Source organism: Castanea sativa, chromosome 10 (assembly GCF_040712315.1).
Source record: "Castanea sativa cultivar Marrone di Chiusa Pesio chromosome 10, ASM4071231v1".
Classification (NCBI taxonomy): domain Eukaryota; kingdom Viridiplantae; phylum Streptophyta; class Magnoliopsida; order Fagales; family Fagaceae; genus Castanea; species Castanea sativa.
The window spans coordinates 4,355,096-4,365,161 of NC_134022.1; the positions used below are offsets into that span (position 1 = coordinate 4,355,096).

A 10,066-nucleotide genomic window follows, 5' to 3' on the forward strand; every position below is an offset into this window, starting at 1 on the left:
TTGGCTATCTCTCTAATTTTTCTGTGGCACATAATATTGGATTTTATTGAAACAAGATGTTCATAAAATGATAAATGAGAATGGTGAGCTTGGCGAGCTCATAGCTTTATTTGTGACATCTTTGTTTGATTGGTCACGTGCGCGGGGGTTTACTTCTATGGAATCCATTCCATTTTTTTTAGATTCCCTTTCATCTTGTATATAGTTTTCTCTTTTTCATTGTTGCATGTACTTATTTTCTTTGCCTACTTCATTTCTTTGATGGAGTAGTAATTTTTATACAACTTTTCTTACCTATCTAACCAAAAAAAAGAAAGATTTTCTTTATTATCCATTATTGCTCTTAAATTGATACATACTTAAAAATATATGAAAAGTAAATGTTGAAAAATACATAAAAATATATTTAACAATTAATTAATACATGTATTCCTGTCATAGCATATCCTAATTCTTTAGAAATTTCTGTATCGCAGTATCCCGTATTGTACCATTCCCGCACCCAAAAAGTACCCCTACCTCTTAGGAAATACCAATTCATAACCAGTCATGAAATACAAAAATGAAAGTAAATAAAACTAAATCCTAAAAAGGTCACAGTATCCATCAACATTAATGTTGACTAGAAGTGTTAGAGACTATAGAGTTATTGCAAGAGAAGAGTCAGCTAGAATTGCTAAAAACTATGGAGCTATGGCAAGAGAAGAATCAGTTGGAAGTGTTAGAAATAATGGAGCTATTGCAAGAGAAGAGTCTAGAATAAGTGAAAGTGGTGGCTCACGAGTTGGTAACTAAAACACTACATTTTTTTACATGTCTATCAAATTACCATTCTAATATTTGCAATCATCTATAGTTGACATGTGTCTATCAATTTTTTTGACTACACAGGAAATAAGAAAGGGTAGGGGCTACACGGAATCTAAAACTTGCAAAACTTTTTACAAAGGAAATATTCCCAATCATATTGAAAAAGGGAAGACCAGTAGGGGAATATTCTAGAGTACACTTTTGTGTTCTTTGTCATGTTCAGCTGTTTAAGGTATTAGTTTTCTCTTTGTTTTTTCTTTTCTCTTTCTGTAATTTTTGATATGCCTTATACCGTTTTGCATGAGGTAGTTTTTCGAATATACATTTTTATTACTTATATAAAAATAAAAAAAGTTATTTTGGGATCTCCTGCTTTTTAAGAGGATGAGTTATCCTGTTGGCTAAATCTGCAGGCTGGTTTACTGAAACCTGATTCTGTAGAAGGTTCTGATGTGGAGATTCCTGAGTTTAATGTTTCTTACAAGCCCCAGAAGACCAGTCCAAAATTTCCATCCACTGTGCGGCACTTGCTACATTAAAAAATACGTGATTCGTACATGCATGCTCAGTTTGTGTTGGATGTTATGAAGGGTTCGTTTGGATAAAACTTATTGCTGAAAACTAAAAACACTGTAGCAAAATAATTTTTAAATGTGTGAATAGTATTGTGGGACCCATTTTTAATAAAAAACTTGGCTGCAAAGTAAAGTTGTGGGTCCCGTGAACAATACACAGGACCCACAGATGTGACAAAAAGGACGAAAAAGTCAATAAATCATGGTTACTATTCATGAACAGTACCATTGTCCCTCCTGACACGTGCAACAGCAGCAGAAGAAAAAAAAAAAGAAAGGAAACGTAAAAACGCAGCTTTGCAAAATGCAACATGCATCCAAACGGGCAAGAAGCCTCTTCTTATTGAACAATTAATGGATCAAGAAGTTGTGAATCTTTATGGTGGAGAGTTGCAAAGAGTTGCATTATGCCTATGCCTTGGGAAGGTAATAAGGTTTTTATTTTTTTAATTTTAATTTTTTAATTAAAAAAATGTGTACTTTCTATTAATTGTGCTAGAATGTAAAATAATTGAGTAGTTTTATGTTGTCGATTGGTTAATTTATCCCCACGGTGTATTAATCATGCATTGTTCATTTTTGAAGAATGAATGTAGATTTATCATTTGTTGGTATTACTTAATTATTATTATTATTGTTAATTATAATAATTGTTATTATTAGTAGCTCTTGAGACTTTTGTATTTTCTTCATGTCGAGAGTGTTCGTCATCATGAACGTGATGTTTGTTTTCAATAAAAATTTTATTACCTATAAAAAAATGTTATTATTAGTTAGAGCACTTGCATCAGTAAGTGAAAAATAGCGCAAAATAGAAAAAGTGTTGAGATATGCACATTTTGATATAAAAAACACGCATATCAATGGATGTAAAATTGTGCATAAATGCAAAAATCTTACAGTAACTGTGTATATATGCACGATTACTTTAGCTTGTGCATTTAATATTTCAGTATTTTTTTGGTAGTGTTAGGTATGTGAGAGAGAGGGGTAGTGAGTGAGGAAATAATAAAAAAATTGTAAAAGAATGAATGTTTTATTGAATAAATATGTAGAATAGATAAACTGATGTGTATGTTTTGTAAAAATGGGTGTGTAAAATTGAAAAAGTAGGTTTTTAGTATAAAATAGAAGGAACCTTTTACACTTACTGATACGGTTGCTCTTACATGAGCAACACAAGATTGAATTCCTTTTATGATCCCTTATGTTTGTCCAACATGCTAGAATTATGTTATATAGGAATACAACCCTTTGTACCACTTTATACTCTACCAATCAGAACCTACCATGTATTCTTTTTTACTTTCCTTATAAAATAATTGAAATTTTAAAATAGAAAAAAAAAAAAAAAAAACTAGACACATGGCATATCACAATTAGCGGAAGTGGAACACAAAAAGTGGCACAAAATATTTGTATTAGTTGTTTAGCTATTTATTTTAATCTATATCTGGTTAAATAGGCTGGATGTTGCAAATGACTGTGTGTTCATGAGTTTCCACAATTTGCTTGATTTTCGGTGTACATATGTGTATATATATGTGTGTGTAAATTGTAAAAGCAATTTCATTAGTGAAAAGAACGTGTAATACTCCACGGTACACCGGATGTGTATAAGAGAAAACCCAATAGTACAACAATTATATTAAGTACTAAATAAATTTAACATATCTAGGAAATCAGAAAATTCAGGGGCAAACAAGGATTCTCATGGCCTTGCTCCATTCGCGAAGAGACCAGAAGAATGCAGTCTTCAATCTCATTCCATTTATGGCTGTTTGTATCTTTTCCTGTTTGTTTGTTTTATTTTATTTTTATCTATATTAATTTGTTCTTCCTGGCCTTAAGTTTGCTAGTAGTAAATATCTTTGTATTTAGGGTAGTTTATAAAGCTCAGTGTGTAGTCCAGAGAGTGCAATTCTGGGTTGATTATTGTTGTGGTGATATTTTCCTTTCTTTTAAATAGTGAGCTCTAGGTCAAATGGCACCTCCTCCCTTATAGAAGCAATTGGTGGGTGATGTCATGGGTTCAAGACCCATTACATGTAACTAATAAAAAAGTGATTTATCCCATTGGTTTGATTTATTTATTTATAAGTAATAAAATTTATTGATATAAAAAAATGGACACCCTAGTACACAAGAAGTGTATAGGGGCCAATAAATCAAGTTCAAAAATTACATAAATCAAGTAAATCAAGAAAATAAGAAAATAATTGGTTTCTCAAAGCTAACAACCAATGCAATAAGGTTCTAAAGAAAAATAACTTGAGGTTTGGCATGGATCTCTCATTATCTTCAAAGAACCTACTATTTCTTTCCTTCCAAAAGCACCAAATTTAACAATGGGGAACAATTTGTCATATATGTCCATTTTGATGATGACCAAACCAACCTTGCTAGCAAGCTAGGAGTAACCTAACTCATTCCAAATAAACCCAAAACCATAGACCGCAGATCCATATCAACTGGACAATGAGGGAAAAGATGGTCGACCAATTCACCATTACACTTGAAAATGATTGGTTTGCTTTTCTTTTTTATTTTTATAAGATTTAATTTTATTTTTTTTTAAAAATTATTTAAATTTTAAGAATCACATGGGTATTACATTCTTTCACTGAAATGATGAATGGTTTGCTCTTTGCTTTTTAATCTGCCTTGAACATAATACTGAGGAAGTAATGTGGAAATCTTTTGGGACTATGAGTTAACTTCTATAAGCTTTAAGTAGCTGCTTTCCGTTGCTATAAAAAATGTAGGTGCTTTCTGAAGGTAAAAGGCTATGGAGTTAAGAGTATGTTGAGGCAATAAAACCTAAAACTTATGCCCAAAAGTCTTAATTGCTTTCATTCCTAAGGTTGAGATGATTGATTATTATGTTCTTAGACAATTACTTGAATGCAATAGATTTGTCCATCCCTTTGTTTGACTGGTCTTGGGTTTGGGGGTTTACGCATTGTACTTCTATATTTGATTTTCTACTCTCTGTTAGAATTTCTATTTGATTTGCCTGTAAGTGGGTGAAAATGGGCAATTAGCCATAATTACTCAACAATATAGTTAGTAGTTACTATTTCGAAAGTTTATATAATACTAACATCTCGACTCTTAGAGAGTCGATTTTGAACCTATAAATCGAGTCTTAGAGACTCGATTTCTATGGTTTGATTAGATCTGATGTGGCGCTTTTTCACGTGGGGGCCACCTGGAAATCGAGCCTTAGAGAGTCGATTTATATATCGACCTTTAAATAATCGATTTGTATGTGGCGTGTTCAACACATGGAAGCTAGTTGATCTGCAGAAGCCATCTAGAAACCGAGTCTTTTAGACTCGATTTCTTATAGGGTTTTTTCAAAAATAACGCCTCTCGCACAGACCTCTCTCTCCACTCTGTCACTCACCCTTTCACGCCTCTCTCCACTCTCTGTACCTCTTCCTCTCACGCCTCTCTCTACTCTCTATCACTCTCCCTCTCACGCCTCTCTCCACTCTCTATACCTCTTCCTCTCATGCCTCTCTCTACTCTCTGTCACTCTCCCTCTCACGCCTCTCTCGCACCCTCTCCACATTCTCACGCTCGCGCCTCTCCACCCTCACACACCCTCTCACGCTAGCGCCTCTCTCACTCCCACACCTCTCTCACTCGCCCTCTCCACTCTCACTCACTCAATCTCCACTCTCAAGCACCCTCACCACTCTCACTCAGTTCTCTCAGGTATGATTTTCTTATTGTGTGATTTTTTTATGTGGGTTTGTGGTTTTGTGTGGTACTCTGTTTGGTTCCCAAGAAAATGTGAGAAATTTTTTTTATTTGTTAACTTAACATGAGGAATTTTCTATTTGTTAATTTTTCATGGTATTCTAATTGATTTGATTGTGCTGAGATTGCCATGTTTGAGAAAATTTAACATGAGGAAACTAAGAGGCCATGAAACTTTGCCACTCATTGAATCCAAATCAATCTGAGGTATCCAAATCTGTAATAAGTTAATAACAGTAACAAATAGAAAGAGAAATAAATTTGCCTGTTGATTGGATTAGATCTTACTTTAAAACAGGTTTGAACATGCAAATTGTATCAGATATCAGTGTGAGATTTTAGCAGTCTCTACTCATATGGTTGGATTAGCAGTCTCTATTCATATGGTTGGATTAGCAGTCCCAAGTAGAAACAAATGGTATCTAAAGACGTGAAGGATCAACCATATTTTTCCAAGTATTTGCAGAGAATGACTCGACAGGAGGTGTGTAGGCAGTGGTCGTATTTGTAACATGCTGGACGCCAATATCATCATCCGCGTCACCTTCATCATGGCACTCCATATTTCCCTCTTCAAAATTAAGAGCAAGTTCATGGTCATCCACATCCTTCTCAAAGTCACCTTGCTCAATCCTCTCTTCGTACTCATCCATATCATTGAGATTTTCATCATTATTCGCAAAATGATCTTCGTCCTCCACCCCTAAATATGTCTCTTGAGGTTGGAGTGTTTCACCAGTATTGGCAGCATAATCTATTGATGGGAGTGTGTAACCTGCCATTGTAGTGCATCCATCATCTAAGGCTGTAAATTGCAAAAATGTAGTTGTTTGTTGCAACTCCTTGACATTAACTTCTGCGAGCGGCTCGGAACTTACGTATAACTTAGCAGCATTTACTTGGGGTATTTTATGGATCCTATTAAACATGACCTTTACATGTTTATTTTATTTGATCGCCATGTACTTGTAATTTATCCGTTCATGAAGAACCTCTTGTGAGTAACGATAAATAATATTTATGTCATAACAAGTAGGGCACAAACTCAGTTCTTTCATGATTTTCATCTTCAAATCATTCAATGTCTTCAACTTACGATGTATCATTATGTAATAGCATTCGATACTCGGCCCTTGAAATGGGAATCCATCAATCTATTCAAGATTGAAAAGGGGTCCACCGTAGTATACATTTATGTCAATATTCTTCAGAGATTGTGAACCTATTAGAGTCAAGGGTAATATGTTAGTGACATATTTTAACACAATTACAAAATATTTTTATGTACTCAAAGTACAAAAATTACAACTTCTTACATCAAACACACCCCACATTTGCATATACTCACTCCACATCACATACAAACACACTCAATCATTATCATTTCATACTCAAACAAATAAAAAAACTAAAGACAAAACTCACCCCCACTACAAAATTTCAAATCATTCTAACAAAAAAATAATGAAAAATATTAAACCAAACAACAACAAAAATAGTCATAATAAAAGCCTAACAATACAAATATATCTTAAATATTTTTTACTTTTTATAAATTAAAAAAAAAAAAAAAAGCCTAGCATATATACACTAACTTGTTACATCATATGCATATACAAACCCCACATTTGCATATATACTGAATCATTACCATTTGTTTTTAAACAAAAAAAATCATTAATCATACTCAAATAATAAAATAAAAAAACTAAACACACAAATCTTCAAATCATTCTATCAAAAATATAAAGAAAAATAACAAACCAAACAAAAAAACTCATGATACATACCCATAAAAAAAACCTAACATTACATATATGTAACTAACAATTACCCATAAAAAAATCCTAACATTACATATATATAACTAACAACTAGTCAGCAAAAAAAAAAAAAAAACTAACAACTAGAGAGAGTGTATGCTGTAAAAACCTTACCTGACATGAGGATGTGTAAATGGGGGGTGAGTTTTATTTGAAGCTTTATATGAGAGTGAGAGAGAGATAGAGTGAGAGTGGAAGAGAGAGAGCTGCTGGATTATTTGGTGTGGGAAACCGCAGACCCCAGAAAAATAGGTAATGTGGACAAAAAGCAGCTGCCCTAACCACGTGGATTAAACTGGACCAACCATTGCAAATCGAGTCTCCGAGACTCAATTTCACTTTTTAAACACCGAGTCTCTAAGACTCGATATCTAGCTATAGTCCACGTGGATGCAACTGACAACATAAATAGAGTATTTAATTATTCACATGTAAATCGACTCTTAGAAACTCAATTTCTAGGTGGCCGCCATGTGAAAAAGTGCCACATCAGATCTGTTCAGAACATGAAAATCGAGTCTCAAAGGCTCGATTTATAGGTTCAAAATCGACTCTTTAAGAGTCAAGATGTTAGTATTATATAATCTTTCGAAACAATATCTACTAACTATGTTCTTGAGGAATTATGGCCAATGGCCCATTTTCGCCCCTGTAAGTGCTTTTGAGCTCTACGTGTTCGCCATTGTGAACATATGGTACTTTTCTTTTTCAAAAATATTTTTGATTATTTGTCAAAAATTTAGATTTGTCCATCCTTAGCAGAGGTTTGTCTGAAAAATTAGTTTTGAAACTTGTTAATCACATACTAAACTAGATTTTGATTGGATCCCATCCATCTCCGGTGGATGCATTCTTTGATTCGATTTTGAAGTTGTTGATAGACTTAAGTAAACTGCCTTCTCTTGTTTTTTTTTCCCCTACCAGTTTTTTTAGAATTTCTTCTGGACCAAGCTTGATTCCTTCCTGCTGTGATGGATGCTAGGTGCCTGGCGCCCCCATGTGTAATTCCTTAATTGTGCCATTATTTGTTGTATTTTGGGGAATAAAGATACTTGGATAATACTTTTGTTGGGAAAAGCCAAAATGATGACTGGCCAATGGCACCTTCTCTGCTTGTACTAGCAAGGTGGAGGGAGATGTTGTAGGCTCTAGACCCAATAGTTGGGCAAAGCCAAAATGTGATGGTTATTGTGTTTGTATTGATTTCTTTTAGTGTATCTGTAACTAGTTTGAACTTAAAATTTTTATTTTGTGAGGTAGGTTTAAATTTTTCAGCCTACATCTTTTTTAATTCCCTAGTTGAAGTCCGTATTTGTTTGTACATTGCTCTGTTCCTCTTTTGTGGTCTAGTCTCACGCTAAAAGAAAGAATTATCAACTATTGTACAATAAATATGTATACAGTTGTGTGTTTTTCGGTTGTTGGTCTATTGTTGATTATACATTATTATTTTTTGTTTGATTTCTTTTGCTTGTATGGTAAAAGCATATATAGATTTTATAGCTTTCTGTGCACAGATAATTTTGGGTAAATTCTATTGCATATGTTCTGTTGTCAACATTATAAAGGTTTTTATTATCATTCATCAAATAATCATTTGTTGGGATTGTTACAGAAGTTTCTGTAAGTACTACTAGACAAAGTGATATTCTTGGACATGGAGAATTCCAATGCTGCTAAATCTTTTTTTTTTTTTTGGCTCTCTTCTGATTATTTGAAGGTGCTCTAATGTATGGCTTTACTTAATGTAGCCGGCAGACATTTATCTGATAGATGAACCAAGTGCATATCTTGATTCTGAGCAGCGTGTAGTTGCTTCAAAAGTCGTTAAGAGGTTTATCCTTCATGCAAAGAAAACTGCTTTCGTGGTTGAACATGATTTTATAATGGCAACTTATCTGGCATATAGATTTATCGTGTATGAGGGGAGGCCATCGCTTGATTGTATTGCGAATTCTCCAGAGTCATTGTTGACTGGGATGAATCTCTTCTTATCTGTGAATGTCACAACTGTTTTCCTTGTTTACCTCTCTCTCTCTCTCTCTCTTCCTTCCACTGATGCATTGTTTTGCATTGCTCGCAGCATTTGGATATCACATTTAGAAGGGACCCAACTAATTTCTGCCCTAGAATCAACAAACTGGAATCAACCAAGGACAGGGAGCAGAAATTTGCTGGGTCCTATTATTACCTGGATGACTAACAATTTTAAATATGTAGGTTCTTTCATATATCAAACTTATACAAGTTATTATGCACACTGTTGGCACCTAAACATTCATTGGGAATTTTGTTGGTTTGCAGTTGCTTCGATTTCAAAGTTTTAGTGCATTGGTCTGAGCAGTGGGTTCTCAATGAGCTATTTAGATATGTGGGAATCAGTTTGAGCAGTGGGATCTCAATATGTTGACAAATGACAAGATGTCCTACGCCCGTTGAAGGCAAAATGTTGTACTTGGGGCTTAAAATGAGTTTTCAGGCCATGTTTTTTATTGATGCCAGTTTACTATATTTTCTCCTATAGTGTGTTCACCAATTTTGGTATGACATTAGGTCAGTGAATTTGTATGCCTTCTTTTATCGCATCAACGGTTGTATTTAATTAGTTGAGGAACAGCAAAAATGATGTCAATTGATTTATTGCTTTACATGTTTTGACTTTTGTAATTTCTGGGGTAATATTTAAAACAATTCCACCATAGTTTTTCTCTTGGAAAAATTTACTGGAATTGCTGAATATGTACTTATATAATGTAATTAGAAAGATTTTTGGTTGCTAAAAATTGGTTGGGGTGAGTAGCTGGATGTAGAGGGCATGATCTCAGGTAAAAACGTGAGCCTAGAGCTGGTGGCTTTTCAACACTACCCTTCCTCATCTATGATCTCTTGATTTTGATTAGGAAAGAAGACTCAACTAGAAGTTATAGTTGAAGGTTAAATGGTCTATTTATTTAAGTGCAAAACAAAAGGTGTCATAGTTAATGCTAAAGGCCTTAGAGCACTAGCATCAACACTTTTAAAAATATTTAGCATATAGCACATCAAAAAGTCATTTTATCTACTTTAACAAATCATTTTACAATTTTCTCT

The 10,066-nt window shown here is 33.9% G+C and overlaps 1 pseudogene; it reads left to right on the forward strand.

Annotated features, from left to right (window-relative positions):
- The first annotated feature begins 615 nt into the window (after positions 1 to 615).
- Positions 616 to 9,677, forward strand: LOC142611892 (ABC transporter E family member 2-like; annotated as a pseudogene).
- The last annotated feature ends 389 nt before the right edge of the window (positions 9,678 to 10,066 follow it).